Here is an 18,638-nt window from a genome sequence, read left to right as displayed (position 1 = left end):
AAGTTAAAAGAGTAATGTTGTATGCCATTAAACATTAATTTTCGAACAGAAATCTAATAATCAGCGATCTGATCTTTTGTCAGCAGTCATCTATAACCGATTTGCAAAAATGAACGTAGAAATTTGCTCGTTTAAGGCAGAAAATAAAACAGTTGTCAAAGTGGTAAATCTATGAGTGTGCAGCGTATTTGCATATATTGAATATAAGTATCTATCATGTGTTTCCGGTACGGATAGAAAATTTTGACCCGAGGGCACATGCATAAGCCGGTCACGAGGCTGAGTTACCGGCCACGCAGCGTGCCCGAGGTCGGATTTTTCGATCTGGACTGGAAAAACATGATTGATATTTTTTCTTGCATATATCCCAATTTATCAATTTGTTCATTTTTTTTCGTAGAAATCAATCTTTTGGTGTACATATTAAAGGATTCCACCCATTTTGAACAGCCCCATTGCATACCATACCCCAATAAAATGCAACATGTCGAATTTTAATACTTATATTTACATTCATTTAAATCTACATTTCTGCTAAAATAAATTGATTATTCAAGAGCATTTCCTCTTTTCTTTCTCTCGTTGTTCTCGACAGTGGGTAAATTAGAACAGCTATCGTAACCTAATTCTATACGACAATGGATGCACAGATAAAATAGTTCCTTATTTATATGTTTATTTTCTATCTTTTCAAGGTCAAGAATATTATGAATACGTATTATTGTAGATTTCATTTTAATCTTAACCTTTTCACCATCCATGAGGATTTGATAGGCATTTACAACAGCAGCTGCAGGGTGTTTTCCAGACTCATAGGTCGAAGGAATTTTTCCAGGCTCCATTGCACAATGAAATGCCACTGCCCGCATGTCGGCCACAGCCTTTAGGTCTGCAAATGTCATGTCCTTGGAGACTTGGAACCCATCACCTTCGATAGCAGTCTGAAAAAATTGTATTAAAAATGCTATAGATCTTTAATAAAGTGGCTTGAATTCATGAATTAAACACTGGCTACTGTGACAAACATGTGATAAAAACGGTTTTAATGGATGCAAAGTGATCCGATCATTCTGAATGTTTCAACCAGCTGTTTTATGTACTATATTCAGACTTCTGCAGTATCTTTACATCTAAAATTTGGTATTAAAAGTGAAAGGAGGTTTACATTTATTAATAACTAAATAACGGACCGTATTTTCTGAAAACAGAAAAACGAAAGTACACGTCGTGTTCTGAAAATGAACTTAGAGAAGGAATGATTTTGTAAAAATAAAATAATGGCATAGACCTCCGTGTCTTAATACATGGAAGGGAAGGCGAAGGTTGATCATAATTTCATCCAACAAAAAAACCCTCTGAGCCCCACAGATAACCGACGCAGCTTATCAGCACACCAAGGTGGTCATATTCTAAAGTATCTCTATTTTGCTTGCCAAAATTGCAATATTTTAAAAGAAATTCAAATTTGGGGTTTGGGTAACTTGGGCGGGCTTGTGAGCTCAGAGGGATTTATGTGTTGGATGAAATTATGATCAACCTTCGCCTTCCCTTCTTTAAAGGTACGTCTAGCTTAATCATTTAATTTCATCCAACACATAAAATTCCTTCTGAGCCAAAAATCTATTTAATTCATTGCGAATTTTAGTATTGTCATCGTCCGAAAATTTAATCGGTTTTGGAACATATTTTTGATGCGGAATGTCGGATAGCTCTATACTGCAACCAGCTATAGTACTAAGTATCCATTTGTCTCTAGTAATTGTTTCCCATACATTGATATTATCCCCAGTTTTTCCAGCTCGAAAATTTCAGCTGTATTCCAAAAACGTACAGTTATATTTACTTACAGATATTATTTTCGGTTTGTTTGTGTGTACTTTTGTTGTTGGCGTTTCCAGGGACGTTGATAGTTCGTCTGTGATTGATTGTTGCGAGAAGGGTAAGCAGTGAACTTTCTGTTGTTGTATGGTCGGTGCCCCCCTCCTCTTTTCGATAAAAAAAGGCTTGTGTGGTTGATCTGGTGTTAGTTTTGCTTTGGTTTCTTTCATTTTCTTAATATCTTCTTCCAGTTTGTCCCCGAATAGCATTGCTGCCGAGGGTGGGTTGTCACACAATTTTCTGTATGCCGTTAGTAAATTGTTTTTAATATTTTGTCTCCGATTTTCGTTTGATGAGACAACTCCCTGCGCTAGGATTTTGAAAATATCACCAATTAATTCTTTATTTTCCTTGTTACCGTCTGTTTTGATAGTTTACATCAATTTCACAACTGGAACAAGAGCCTGACAAAGTACGGCTTGTACTTTCTGCTGCCCATAATCGTAGGCCTTTGTTTCTGGTTTTAACTGATTCCACAGTATCTCGTCAACTTGGTTACTTCAGGATTTTCAATGTTTTTTGGTATTTTGTGTTTGTTTCGAAGATCTGTCATTTTTCCTCTTTTGTTTTTGATCTTAATGATTTATTTACCACCGTAACCAAATCATCTTGAACTGGATCTCCAGTTTCTATGTCCTGGATGAAGAAATCTGACAGGGCATCCCATTCATTTACTTCCCCGTCGCAGACCCCTTCAATCTTATCAGTAAGAAACTGATCAATATCATCCTCATCTGAGCTCTCATTATCTTTATCAAGGCAGATCTGTTTCTCACACGGCGAGGGGTCATCACCTTCTTGGGAATTCCCCCGTTTTAAAGAGGTGACCTCTCTTTGTAAGCATTTCATGCTCTCCGTCATCGTTTCCATACATCTTGATAATTGGTTCCATTCGAGAAACCCTGTTGATGAGGATGACGTTATTCCCCATTTTTGTCAGCCTATCAAAAAGGCTCTCTTGGGGCGCATGTGCGCTGTTACTTCCACCCTGGCCGTCTGCCAAATCCGCCTGAAAGGTAATATTTCTCTGTGTACCTTTCTCTCTTAATATATATATATACGAATTTCTAGGACGTGGTATCCGTCCGATTTGTTTACTTTTTGTTGAGTATCATTTGTATTCTTTATAACGACGTGGGATCCGTCGAATCATTTATATGAAATACAACAAATAGGACGTGGTCTCCGTCATAAACTTAAATGTAATACATCTACTCACGACGTGGGATCCGTCGTTTAATTCCATAAAATACCCGACGGATGAATTAATAATATACATGTAATTCCGACGTGGTATCCGTCGTATAATGTGATAAAATACTTCTTATCCCGACGTGGTATCCGTCTGATAATCTTATAAAATACATGAAATCCCGACGTGGTATCCGCCGGATAAATTAATAATATACATGTAATTCCGACGTGGTATCCGTCGGATATTTGTATAAAATACATGTAATCTTGACGTGGTATTCGTCGGATAATTTGACAATACACATGTAATTCTGACGTGGTATCCGCCTTATATTAAAGATAAAGAACATCTTTTATTTTCCTATTCCACAAACATAATTTTTCATACAACGTAAATCGTCGTATATGAACGAATTTTAAATGTGGTCTCCAATTCAAATACATTTGATACAACTGTGTAATCGTGTCGTTAATTTCTAGTCCTGATAAAGAATGCAATATGCGTTCTCTGTACTATCAGTAATTATTTCAATTATTGATTTTCCTCAAACCAACAACTAAACTATTTTTAACTAATTCATTCCTCAAGCATTGCATATTAATATACCCGCCATATATGTATTATTACATACCTCTGCTTTCACATTCATGCTTGCTCTATCATAAATGATATCCGCTATTTTCACTATATTATTAGTTTCTAAGAATTGCTGTGAGCAAATTTCGCTGACCGTTTTCTGTGCGCTGTAGCCTCGTAATGACCACCTTGGTGTGCTGATAAGCTGCGTCGGTTATCTGTGAGGCTCAAAAGGGATTTTATGTGTTGGATGAAATTGAATAATTTCGGCACCAGCTATAACCATTTTCATGTGATGAATCGGCAGTTTCACCGAAGTAACGAAACTTCCGAAATGTTGTACTTACCGAGCACCTTGCTGAATACTCGCACGAAACATCCTTGTTGTACACTGTTAGATATACGCTGTGTATCGTCTGGGTGTGTTCTATTGGCAATATGACTTTAGTGACGTTGTTATTATTGAGCTTTGGACAAGTTAATGTCACAACCAATAAGCTCTTCACCATTGCTAACTTGCCAAACCGGAACCATGCGACGAGTTTTGACACGACTAAATTATCGTTGTCATCAAAGGCCAGAGATAACTAAAAATATTTTTTTCTCGAATTTTGGGCCATAAAAAAATTGCGGTCGGTGGTAAAGAATTACGGTCGGTCGGGTTACAGGAAACAGACATATTTTTTTAGGCCTAAACCAACAACATACCATTAATAAAATAAAACTTTGTAACTTACAATCATCAAGTTTATTTATATTTATAAATGATTCCATTGAGTTTACTCTTCAAACAGCTCATTTAAACTTCAAATGATCCACTATTGATCGGTGGGTACTAATCAAGTGATCGAATATCAATCTAGAAAGATATACAGTCCAATGATTTTAAACATTTTAAAGGTGCAAAACCGATTTGGTCAAACAGTTATTATAAATTAAGCAAAACAACAAAGGGTTGATCAAGATGTATACATAAGTTTTGAATTATCTTATGTCACATTTAAGATAGATTATGCAATACATCATTAGATGAGATTTATGGACGTGAGAAATTCATACATTTGCATTTAAACTGGCTGTATTTTGGATCAATTACAAGTCCGACTGTTGCTTTATAGCCATTTTGTAATTTGTATCTCCGTCAGCGAAATATGTTTCAAACAAGGTTCACTAGTACCTTAGGCACTGTGTTTAAATCCCTTATATGTAGTATGCATTTTACAACCTGAACTAATTAAGGATTAAAATTCGACATGTTGCATTTTATTGGGATATGGTATGCAATGGGGCACCTATTTTGAACAGCCCCATTGCATACCACAATAAAATGCAACATGTCGAATTTTAATACTTATATTTACATTTATTTAAATCTACATTTCTGCTAAAATTAATAAATTATTCAAGAGCATTTTCTCTTTTATCGTTCCCTCGTTGTTCTCAACGGTGGGTAAATTAGAACAGCTATCGTTACCTAATTTTATACAACAATGAATGCGCAGAATAAATAGTTCCTTCTTCATATGTTTATTTTCTATATTTTCAAGGTCAAGTATATTATCAATATGTATTATAACTGCATTGCAACTAGAAAAATACAACTTGAGTTATGAAAAATTAACAATAACGAGAAAACAATAAAAATATCACCACCTCATTATATCTCGCGATAATACCCGATGCTAGCGTTTGTTAAGTCACGATTGAGTTTTCAAATTCGAGAGAAATTCCTGTCAATTTACTTGTCGAGTGTTATTTTGAAGAATCAGTTGTCGTATGAATCATGTTGGAATACGGTGTTGGACAAATCTGCAAGTGCATTGTCATTTCTTTGGAAGTAAACATTCAATGAGGATGAAAAGTCTCTGTGGAAACGACAGTGGCGGTGGGTGGGGTAACGTGAACTTTTCGCGGAAGGAAAGCCAGAGGTCGCAAACAGACTTAGTATTGAACTGAGCTCTTTCTTATGGACGTTGCTGGGTGCACTACAATATGTTATGGTGTCATTTTCTCGATTTCATGTTTTGTCAGATGCTTTATTTCTACAAAATGTCAATTCCAAATTCCGAAATAAGTCGTCATCATTGTAATTTAATATTTCTTCAACTGTTCCACCCATAATGAAATCATCTACATTAAAATCAATCAAGTTATCGTTGCTTATTTTGTTAATTATAGTTTTGCATGTTGCCAATGATTTTACTACGATTTCTTGAAAAAAAAAGTTCCTAAGTAAATATGCCCCGCCCATTAGTATAATTTGAACTCCAACTCATAATGTCAATTAAGCTGGTTATGCGCAATACTGCAGTTCCTTGGTGTGGGGATTGCTTTATTTACTTGAATAAACAAACAGATCTTGCATTGGAAAGTACAATGTATTAACATGCATTTTTCTTGCCCTGACTCCATCCAAGCCTTAAATCTTAGATCAACATGTACTTGGGGCTATGTGTAATATCAATGAGAACTATAAATTATGTTCAATTTAGTGCCACTTATGATATTTCATTCCACATACAAAAACACTAACATGTTCAAACCAATATCCTATGTTATGATAAAACCATTGCCAACTTGGTAATTTGAAAAGACAAGAAATTATATCTGGTCAGGGTTTGACATAGTCTTTCTAGACAGCTGGACTTGTTATGCAGTTACTTTGAAAATCTTCAAAAGCTAAACTGAACAAGACTTGAGCAAAAAAATCACAATACCAAAAGGGTTTTACAGACTTTCGAGATCATTCTCACATCACCTATACCATTAGTTCTTATCTACAAACTTAAGTCAACATAATAATTAATGTTTTACATAAATATTGCAATGAATAAAACATATTGCAATAAGTGTCAATAACATAGCAATCAAGTATGATCACTATAGGCCTTAAAACATGAGATTTCAACATTTTCCTGATAAACAATAAATAGTTTTACTTAACAATTTTCTCATTTTTTACACAAGCTTAAAAAATGGTCTCTTTTTGAATACTTCACATATTTCATGGCTTTCATCATTTAAACTAACATTTCGCTTGTTTTTTCAATAGTCAATGATTGTGTAAACATTCATAAATGATGGTTAAAATTAACATTCATGCTAATCATGCCTACCAAAAGCACCTGACTGACCAATCAGTATCCAATTTTGGCAGGGCTTATTGGTGGTTCATTGAAATCAACCATGACCTCCCACAATCTGCACTGATCAATAGTAGTTAATGAATTGTTTCAATTGTTCTTATTTTCATAAACTTAGAAAACAACTGCAGTGAATAAAATTTATTCCTCATCACTGAGAGAAAGTTTAGAAAAATGAACAAGCCGAGTTACATCTAGTAGGATATCAAATCCTACAAATGTATTCATCATTTTATATAACCATATTTAGTAAATGTTAAATTTTTGAAAGTCTAAAAAGTTTCATTTTCTGGTATATCAAAGAACATTTGTGTGTATAATTTTGATGATATTTTGTGATTCATTTCATTTCATTCTTGTTTCATTCAGTGTCCAATCCCAAGCTTTCTTGTTCACATTTAAGTGCAAGAAAAGTCACTGATCTGAATAAATTCATTATAATTCATTATAATGTAAGGTCACATAAAGGATATATTGTGCTTTTTAAAAATAACATTTTTTCATCTGTTTAAAATTATGTCAAATGAAGTGCATTGACATTTTATTATGAGTTTAAAGCTGTACTCTCATTTTGACAACTTTTTTTTGTCTTGGAACGAGCCAATTTTTGCGAAAATCCATGGAAACCAGTTATGTAAGACTTCTGACCAAAATTTAGATGGCACATTTTTAAAAGTTAAAAAATTGATCTTTTAAGCATTATTCTCAAACTGTTAGTAACGGTTTAAACCATACAACATTAATTTTCGAACGGAAATATGATAAACTACGAGCTGATTGTTTGTCAGCAATCTGATATCATTGGTTTGAAGATGTTTACGCAAATATTTGCTCTTTCCAAGACAAAAAAAAAGTTGTAAAAACGGTAAATCTGTGAGACGGTAGCTTTAAACTATGACAGGAATAATTCAAGGGATTTTTTTTTTATTTCTAGCATTAAAATTGTTTGAATCACATGAAAATTTATAAATTATGTTAGGTATTCTGACATTGGTCACACTTTTTGAACTTTGTGCTGTCTGCTTTTTGTTTGTCTCAAATTAATACAGCATTAGGCTTCACTTATTGTTTATTAAAGGGACTGTACACCAGATTGGCACCAAAAAGTTTTTTTTTCCTGTAACGAATCTAAGGACACTTTTTTTAATAAAATAATTTACTCTTTGATATCGTTATTGTAAATAAAATACCAAAATGAAAAACAAAATGCAGTGAAGTGTCGTATCCACCATGCTATGAAGACTTACTTTTACTGGGTGGAATTTTCCAGATGTATACCTAACTCGCTAATACCATGTAATAACATCAACGGCAGATCACGCATAAGGAATGAATTCTACTCGGTAGACATACCTAGTGATCTTTTTTAATGGAAAAACACAAAATAACTGCTATAAATAAATCATTTGTAAACTATGGGGATCATCAGTTAGTAAGTTTCATCATTAACTGAGTACATCCCCTTTAAACTGTACCTTATAATATCTGTGACTTATCCAATATTTAATAGTAATGGTCTACAACCAAGATTTGTTTTAATTATCCAGGTTTCAAACTGCATTGTATATGCGATTGGAAAGGTAATCTTGAAAGCTCACTTAGTATATTTTTTACAAATAACATTCACCCTGCAAGGTACCCATATTTGGATGATACATAAAGATTTGCACAGTCATTTAATTATGTATACTTGCATTTATTGATAAAGGATACCTTTTTCAAATCTTTGATTTAGATTACAAAGTATAACTTATATAAATAAATTTATATTCTTAATTTTATCTGAATACACAAGCTAATGCATCAATCAATTGTAACCAAGTCCCCGGCCCCCGGTCCCGGAATAGCGGGGACTTTTACTTTCGGTCCAGCCAACCCCAGCTAAAGTCCCCGCCCTGCGGAGATAATCTGATGGTAAAGTCCCCACCAAATGCCTCGCACCCAAGGGACATTAGGTTAAGCCCCATCCACACTGTATTTTCCGGGAAGACCTGGCACTGCGGGGGCCACCTGAAAGGTAAAAACATGGCCCATTTCGCCGGCTATTCGGTATACCCCCGGATGTGGGAGCCGTGGTTACAATTGACTGGTGTATAATGATCCATAGTGATCCAATCTCATGCCAAGATGATTTCTGGTCTGACATCGCGAGGTTAGATATTCTTAAGCATTAAAAAGCCTGGACAGCATTTGAGAAAGACTGTTGTGAGGTTAAATCTTCATTACTTTACTATTCCACAACATTGGGTGATAAGGGAACTTTATTGAATATTTTGATTTTAATTTTGTTCCCTAAACGCCACAAGTCAACTGATTAACTAATACAAATTCAATTCTGTCTCCACAATATTCGGCAATGCATTGTTAAATAAAACTCAAAAGTTACACTTTTAAAATATTAAACCAAATACCTTTCCCTCAAATATTTCACAAATTTATATTGATCTATCAACAACAATGCATCACCATACTGTATCTCTGACTGATTTTCTATTTACATTCTTGGCTAGAAAACAAAAAGTGAGCACAAAGCGTCTTCAGAAAAAGAACTTGTAAAGTATGCACCAGTCAATTGTAACCACGCCCCCCTCCCCGGATTTCCATCCAGCCAATCCCCGGTAAAATCCCTGCCCTGCGAGAACGAACTGGTGGTAAAATCCCGTGAATAACCTCGCACCCAGGGGATCTAAGGTAAGAGCAATTCCCTGATATATTTTGAGAGAAAACAAAACCACCGCAATAACCCGGCATTGCGAGGACACTAGTTCTGGCTTCCATAATTTTAATGTTGATATTTTTTTTGTCCAAAAAGATAATATGTAATGTGTTCGCTGAAGTTCCCCGAGGGGGCCGTGGTAACAATTGACTGGTGCATTATATAAGAGAGGAAATCAAAATTGAGCATGCAAGATCAATGGCGATGGTTTATCACAATGTCATGTACTTACACTGAGAGTGGCTCCAAGATTTTTCTATGCACATAGGTAAACAACCATCTTTTTCACAGATGCTGTTCACATATTCATACATTTGGCTTCATTAAGAATGAAACTTCATAAATAACTATGCGCATATTTGATATTTTTTATCTCCATTTTGCAAAATTGAAATCACATTAAAAATGCTACCCACGGTTAGATGAAAATAAATCTGTTTGATGGTGGTGATCATTCAATTATTGATAAATTTCCTCAATAAAACACTATGAAATTCACATCATCATCATCCGGTAGTAGTGATAACATACATGTCTGAATCATTCGGCAGCTCTGATCAGAGTCAAATTTGAGGTCAATAAGTAGACTGGTACCCTGATTTACTTTTTCTCAAAAATATCAAGTTATACAGGTACGCGGCATATGGTTTTTAGTTAACATGAATAGTATTTGAACAATAAATGCCAATAATCATGTTGTATTTAAAAAAGTGCTAAGTGCCATGCGATGATTAGTTAGAAAAAATTATATCGAAAATAAAATATCACGGAAACATGCAAATTATGTCGAAAAAAAGATCAGGGACCGACTTCGGAATACCAACATTGTATACAACGGATAACAATCCTTTTTTAAACCATGTTTCCTGGTTGTTTTCTACTTAGACCGCACGCTTTATTCGCTTTACGTATGAATTCACAAGACATTTCGAATGCGCGACGGGCACCGCGGTTAGCTGATACTGGTTTCTTTTCGGATAAAAGAGAAAGAGGGTACCAGTCTATTAATACAGAGCATTGAACGGAAAAATTTCGATGCGTACTTTTCCAATATGTTCATATTCTTATTGCATATAATCTGACCGTATGCAAGAACATTCATGTGGTTAACCCGATTAACTCACCCGCTACGTATGAATTTCTTTTCTTGTGCTTCATTAAAAGAACATACAGTTAGCTTGAATTGTTAGGAGAACTATTTTTATTGGATGTTTTCATTGTAATCAGTTCTGGTACTACTTTGATTATTCAAAATCGCTAACGGCAATCCAATCAAAATACAGCGTATGAATACATTACGTCAGATTTAAATTTAAATCATTTACTTGTCACATTAATATTTTCAAAGGCTCACACTATAGGTTGATGAAAAGAAAAGGCATGATTTGTGTACAGATGAAAACTATTAGCATTTATTAAATGGTTATTGATAAATAGCTTTATAGCCACATGAATCACAGTTCAAAATGTTCCAACATATTGATAATATGTTTGTATTTGTACACTAATCAAATGCTTTTTTATAATTAACGTGAAATGCGTTATACATGATAATGCACTGCTTGCCTTTATTTCACTGAGGCGTTGGTCATGGTGTTAAATTATGATGCTTGATGATAAAATATATTTTGAAACGGATTTTTTTCTGTTTACACAAATGTTACTGATGGTCCTTAGTATAGTTATAATAGTACGATTGCAGATTAAGGATTTGCTCATTATTTCAATTGAAATCGATCCTGAAAATTTGATTAGCAATTTACTATGACAAAATAGTATGTTTCCATTTAATTACTATACACTTAATAATGATTTCACTAGCGAATCAGAAAGCGGGTGCGCCGGTCGTTCTCTCCACCTTAATTATTCAAATAAACCTTTTGATGTATTTTGTTTATGATTGAAACATATGCCTTACACTATTTTCATTTTAGAATAAATTTAGCCCAACTTTCAATGGGGGAGCAACTCTTAACCCTCCTCCACTCTAATCTCAATTCTAGGACAGCTGTTTTTAAGTGAGTGCACGTTACTGGATACTTAATATAGAAAGTATTCTGTAACACCAGATATCAGAAACCAGAGAGTGGATAACAAAATTGTTAATACATGTACATATTTTTAGATTTTCAAGTTCATAGTTTTACTATATTAACGTTAAAATATACTTTGACTAAAACAGATAAAATATTTTTGACCTATTATACAAATAGGAAAATCAATGAAAATGAGAAATGATATGCTCAAATCGTTTTAGCCGCATTAGTCGTTTGTAGGCTTTGCCTTTACTTTAATTGTTTAATTGAGTCTTTCAGTTAAATGATATTTCAGGAAAGTTTCATATGATATTTCAGTACCGCTAATAATCTAGCTGTTTGAAACAGACACTATTATTGAAGCCAAAATAAGTAAATAGTTGCATAAAACCATATGCCTGTATACCTGATATCACATTGACAGAGACTGAGGTAAACGTTAATACTAATTTGCAAGAAAACACCGACAGAAATCAGCCTTTGAATAAGGCTGTGTTTAATAGCGTCAGGTAAAAATATAGCAAAGTCGCCGAAATGAGACTCTCAGAACATTTCACTTAGTGTTGCTCAAGGTTCCTGCTTACCAAATAAGAAGGGTAATATTCGATGGTACTAGGTGAAGGACACTTACTGAACAGTAAAAGTGGTTAATGGGTGAGTGTCACTTTTAGTTTGATATTGCAGTGATTACCAATCATATTGTACGGCGGTACGATTGCCGAATGAAGTCAATTTAGTTATTTCTTAAAGAACAAATATATAATAGCTTTTTCAAAGCTTATTAAAATTATTGGTCAATGATAAGTTTTAAACATCCGATTTATTTTGATAATATCATGAGTTGTTTAAATAAGCAATCAAATTTGGATTTTACGAATATTTATTTAATCAGAACAATAATGCTTTTTCCCCGACTAGATATTAATATTATTCTCTCATAAGTACTTAAACATATCGATTTAAATTGAAAGAGTATAGCAATCAATTGTGAGAATAAGTTACATTTCTAAATACCAAATAAATATGTCAATTAATTCCTATGCAAACATTGTATATTTAAAATATGATACTCTACAGGCTAGATAAAAATATTTTTAGTATTAAAGAGATAGAAATTTGATATTTGAATTCCATATATATAACAAAATAACCCCGAAGTTAAATGTCGCGCAAGTAAACGGAAGTATAAGAATGTATTTTTAAAAGGGAAGGACATTCCCAAGCGACAGTTTAAGTTTTATACTTTTTAGTAAGAGTACAAATTTGTTTTGTTTGGCATCTTTTTCAAGTTTAGACCAATTATGTTTATAAAACAGGCTTAAAATATGGTGTCAGGTATCTTGTATCCTAAAACATGTTCTTACAGACTAAGGGCCAAGACACACGGACTTTGATACGGGCCGCTGCAACGGGTTGTCCAAGAAAACGATAAAAAAACTCCTCCGATGAGGATGCGATTGTTTTTAAGATATTGGTTGTGATCATTTGTGGACTTTGACCACAGTGTTCACTTGCCAAAGACGACAATACCAATACGAAGCCACCATCTGTTCCAATGGCGTGAGCACAATCGGCATTTGTTCTAGGCACGACCATCTACACAGTAATGAAGCAAGTCCTACATCTACCAGTGACTTTGTAAAGAAGGTGCTTCCAGGAAAGGCGCGGACAGCAAGGTTACTATGTTAAAAAAGGTGTTAATACCAGCTATTGGTATGTCCCTTTTTACGACTGTGAATTCAGACAAAAGTAGGATCAGCATAAGTTAGTTGATATATTTTAACAAACTCAATACCTATAATTAACAGCTATGAATAATTAAGTAACACTATAAACTTTATAAACACTAACACAAAAGTCAACAGTCTTTTTCAAACTCATCAGACAATCTCTTTGGAGTTTCAACCTATAGTGTTTTCCGTTTGTTGGCAAATATTGCATGACTAACCATCCTCAGGTTTATTGTTATGGCAAAGTCGAAATAATCAGAATGTAATTGAAGAGTATGACATCGCTGATGGTACCCTACTCATGTAACAAAAGGCATTTCTTAAATGTATATGCTGCTTTTAAACAGATGTTTCTTGTTAAACACCTTCTATAATGATTTTGAACTCCGTTTGTGGTTTAAAAACTCCGTAATCATAGTATCAAACGCATTCTAACGGCTCATGCAAGCCCTCAAATTGTATCAGAAAAAAGAGGAACTTAAATACCGACCATTTGAAACTTTGAATTTGAAATTCTCTCTCTACTTGTTAACCTCAAACTACCGCTCCTTTAAATTTGGGCTCACTCATTATCTATACCGCAAGGCTTTTAAATGAATAATTGAGTCAGTGAAATATTCATTCAGATATCATATGACTACATTGAAAATAATAGCTTAAACTTTGAATAGTGTTCAAATCAATACATTATCCATAAAATACTTAACATTTTCATGTTGACATTTCAATTCAAAGACATCTTCTTTTCATTTCACCACAATTGATTATGAATGTCAAAATTCCTTTTACAAACGTGGGGTGTGCGCACAATGCCATTGTGTTCACCATGAATTAACCACTGCTACGCTCGGTGCCACGACAAATGCGCATTTTATTTAAGAAAGATAAGACGTAATATGTTTACGAATCAGTTTGTATTGATTGGATATATCTCAAGTTACTTATCTCAGCTACAGCTATTGGTATGTACTATATATATTTATATATATTTAATATATTTGATAAGTTTGCATATGACGTTATGATATTTTATGATTTGATGTTTGATTTGTAGTTTATAAAAGATGACATTCCAATCAAAGTGTATAAAATTGCTTCATATATTTTTAAAATGACGGAATGGTAAACGTATAAAACCCGTAAGAAAAAGCCTTCGTTATTTGCACATTGAATACACTTCGTTTTGAAGAGCAAAACTGGTGGAATTAAAGCGCATAACACAAACCTCTAAGTATAGCGGACATATTACTGGGAATAACACAAACGTGTCAAACGCAAATTGATAGAGGACATATAAATGGGCATGACACAAACGAGTCAAAAGCAAATTGATAGCGGAAATACTATTGGGCATAACACAACGTGTCAAAGGAAATTGAAAGCGGACATATTATTGGGCATATGGTCCCTAATACAGCTTTTTGGCAATGTTCTACAACGTGTCTATAAACGAGGTGGCTTTTCTTACAAAACTTTTTGTGATTTTTTGATTTTGTGTTCTATGTCTTTGACGTTTACCCAGTGCCATTAAACCGGGTTTATGTTTAAACTCTTTGCTACTGAGGTTATTTCTGTATTTTTAAAAATAATCATTGATATTTACAGCAATTTTGTTAGTGCCTTGTGGAAGCTGTAAAAAGTCGCCCCGCACTAACATTTAATAATGTCATAATTCCCAGTTTTACATAGACTGAGAACGGTAGTCTTTAGTTTACATAACCTTAGCCATGTTGAAGACCCTTTTTGTACAAAGGTTGTAGTACATTTTTCAAGTCACTCAGTGTTGATTTCATTCACAGAATTTAAATTTAAATAACTGAAATATTAATAACTTATGAATTTTAGGACCGCATTTAATATGCCAGGATCCTACTCTCAAGTGTTTTACGTTGATTTTAGCTGGTCCCTAATAAAGCTTTTTGGCAATGTTCTACAACGCTTTTTTATAAACGAGGTGACTATTTTAAAAAAAGAAAAACGATGCTTTTTGGGTTTGTGTTGTATGACCTTGGCGTTTACTTAGTGCCATAAAACGGGTTTATGATTAAACATTTTGCTACTGAGCTTGTTCCTGTAGTTTATCACATAAGTATATCACAAACGTGCCAATAGCAAATGTTAGCGGACATATCAATTTGGAGTATCCCAAACGTGTCAAAAGAAAATTCATAGCGGACATATTAATTTTGAATATCACAAACGTGACAAAAGCAACTTGATAGTGGACATATTTTAGAGCATAACACAATCGTGTCTAAATCAACTTGATAGTGTACATGTATATTCATGGGAATATTGCAAACGTGCAAAAAGCAAATTGATAGCGGACCTACTAATGGGCATATCACAAACGTGTCAAAAGCAAATTGATAGCGGACATATTAATGGGCATATCACAAAAGTTTCAAAAGAAAATTGAAAGCGGACATATTAAAGGGCATATCACAAACATGTCCCTAGCAAAAATTGATAGCGGACATATGAATTTGAAATATCACAAGCGTGTCAAAAGCAATTTGATAGCGGACATAACAATGGGCATATTACATAAGTGTCAAAATGAACATGATAGCGGACATATGATTAAGCATAACACAAACGTGTCAAAAGGAACTTGATAGCTGGCATATAATTAAGCATAACACAAACTTGTCAAAAGCAACTTGATGACGAACATGTCAATGGGCATAAAACAAACGTGTCAAAAGCAAATTGATAGCGGACATATTAATTTGGAATATCACAAACGTGTCAAAAGCAACTTGATAGCGGACATATAAATGGGCATATTGCAAACGTATATTTAAAATAGACACGACATTATCTTACAGTTCAAACAATCCCTGTAAAGCTTAGTTCTTATCTAGTTCACACGAACACTTTTATCGATTATTCAATTTCAAAAATAGTCAATTGAACTCGAACACGATATCATTAGAACTGTACAACTGAAATGGCAGTGGTTTTAAAACGTGCTAAATGATATGTATTTCGGCAAGAATATATGACAATGTATTCAACACTATTTGCATCTACAAAGGATATAACTAGACACGTGTTTGAACAAGAGTGATGGACCTTGTTGTACATACACATATGTTTCTCTTGAACCATGTTTGAATACCTTGAACTGTTGTTTAATTAAATATGAACAAGGGTACAGTTGTTTACATTTACCATGTGTTTTTATTAATACTACTATGATGACGAAGTTGACAATAATTGACATATCTGTAATGGTGAAAGAAAATCCATAGCACGATTTTGGACTCGCCTCACGAAAGTTGTTGCCTGGAATTTGTTATTTATAACAATTGTACTTGTACATGAATGCATATTTCAATTGTTTCCATGGCAGTGTTTATCTGGGAACTCACCTCACGATGTTTACAATGCAAGATATATGTCATGGCCTTTTAATGTTTATTTAAAGAATATTTATATATGAAAGCGTATTGCTAGTTTCAAAGGTGTGTCTCGCGAGTTTCACTAACGAAGCGTTGTTTCTATAGTGGGATTGTGCCTGTGTCTTTATATGAGTGTCTTGTTAACACGAAGACGCTATTGTTGTTCCCCAAAACTAAGATGCGCGCTAGCCGTATGCAGTTAACGTCGTTGTGTCCATGATAGATATAGTTTGTACAATAGTGTAAATAATAAAGATACTGCTGGTCATTAAACGGATTTTAATATCAATAACACATTTTGAAATATAGCTTTTAGATATTATCATCTGCAGTAGTCTTCCATACGCAAATGCTGCAGTTTAAAACAACAACATGAATTTCAATGCATTATAATTGAAATGTTTCAATACATGTGCAAGTGAATTTCTAATGTAACCTTTTTTGAATAGCCAGGGAGTTAGCGTGTCCGTAATGATAAAATTTACGTAACCAAGTCTTTGATATCTTTGATCAATAATTTTTAAGATAATGGAGAAAAACCTTTTGTAAAATATCTTTGACGGTAATGAGAGTCATCAAATTACGAATAAACATTTTCAAATAGAGCTCTTCAAACAACCTTGATGTACGTAATTTGAGGCTTTCATACCGAGGCTTTCAATATTGATTGTCAATTGACACTCACCCAGATCGTGTTATCATTGTCGCTGTTCAAATAGTGTCCCACATTTGTGGCAATCAAATGTTCACAGTGCAGAAACCAAAATCTTTATTTTAAGGGCGAGTACAAAACTAAAGATGGAACAGCAGTTTATAATATTTATCAAATATATAAATTATGACGAAATAATAACATTCCGATGAACCCGAAATATAGGCTCAAGCAATCGACATTAAACATTACCGCATATGGCTCTATAAAAGGGTATGCGTATTTAAAACATCTGATAAATTAACCAAATGTTCTTGTGTACAAAAACAATGCTTGTGCTTAAAGGACACTTCACAACGGCCTATACACCATGCAATTTCAATAAACAGACCATGCATAAGTTTAAAAATTGATCTTTAAATAATCAAATGTTCATTGAAACAATAGTTCACTGGAACACATGAATGTACTTGGGGCTTGAAGTTCATATGTGTATAACCTGTTATTGATCAATAATAAACCATTCAATTAAAATATAAGCCTTATGGGATCCAGTCTCAATGTTTAAACAATGATTAACAAAGTATATAAACTGATACATATAAGTACGTAATAGCCAGACACATACATCACCTGTTAACGATTGAATCCCAATGCGTATTTAAAATTCACAGAAACACGATCTGTCCGCGGGTCTAGTCTTGTATCTGAACATAACGTAACAATTGATACGCCAAAGATTATATTTAACAAAATGTTGAAACTGTCCGTGAAACAATTACAAATACTTCTTATTTAGTTAATAGTAAAATGTGTGATATGTATTTTCTTTCAATGCTATAGATATAGTGCAATACTCGGGTTGACTTTTTGATAGCATAATTATTATTATTTTTAAAGGGAAACACATATTGGGTATGCCTGTTATAAAATTTACTTAATACGCTATTAGGTTTGCAAACCTCATTATTAAAGTATTTGGTAATATTTTATTCAATTACATGCCATCCTCCATATGGATGAAATGTGTACGGACTACATATACGGGGGCTTGATTGGGTATAGTGCAAACATTTTAAAACATTAATCAAACTCAATTCTGCAAGGGAACTTACAATTTACCGCCTTTCTTCATGTTATAAATATTACATATATAGTATTTGCTAAAGCGATATATTTTTATAGTTCATAAATGGATATCCTAGTTAAAACACTTGAGAATGATACATTTCATATCCGTTGAACCCTTTCAGATAATAAGAATACGCGTATTAAGCCTCTGACTCTGCACCACAAATTTTGAAA

The 18,638-nt window shown here is 33.7% G+C and overlaps 1 protein-coding gene across 1 annotated transcript in view; it reads left to right on the top strand.

The window, feature by feature from the left end:
- The first annotated feature begins 14,139 nt into the window (after positions 1-14,139).
- The window catches only part of LOC128244671 (ezrin-like), a 230,160-nt gene continuing 225,661 nt past the window's right edge, over positions 14,140-18,638 (top strand). Inside the window, exon 1 of the mRNA XM_052962700.1 lies at positions 14,140-14,236. The gene's annotated coding sequence lies outside the window, so the exon portion shown is untranslated. The remainder of the gene's footprint in view (positions 14,237-18,638) is intronic.

The sequence above is a fragment of the Mya arenaria genome, chromosome 8 (assembly GCF_026914265.1).
Source record: "Mya arenaria isolate MELC-2E11 chromosome 8, ASM2691426v1".
Lineage (NCBI taxonomy): Eukaryota > Metazoa > Mollusca > Bivalvia > Myida > Myidae > Mya > Mya arenaria.
Note: the sequence above shows the minus strand (reverse complement) of the source record. Positions and strands in the feature narration are given on the sequence as shown.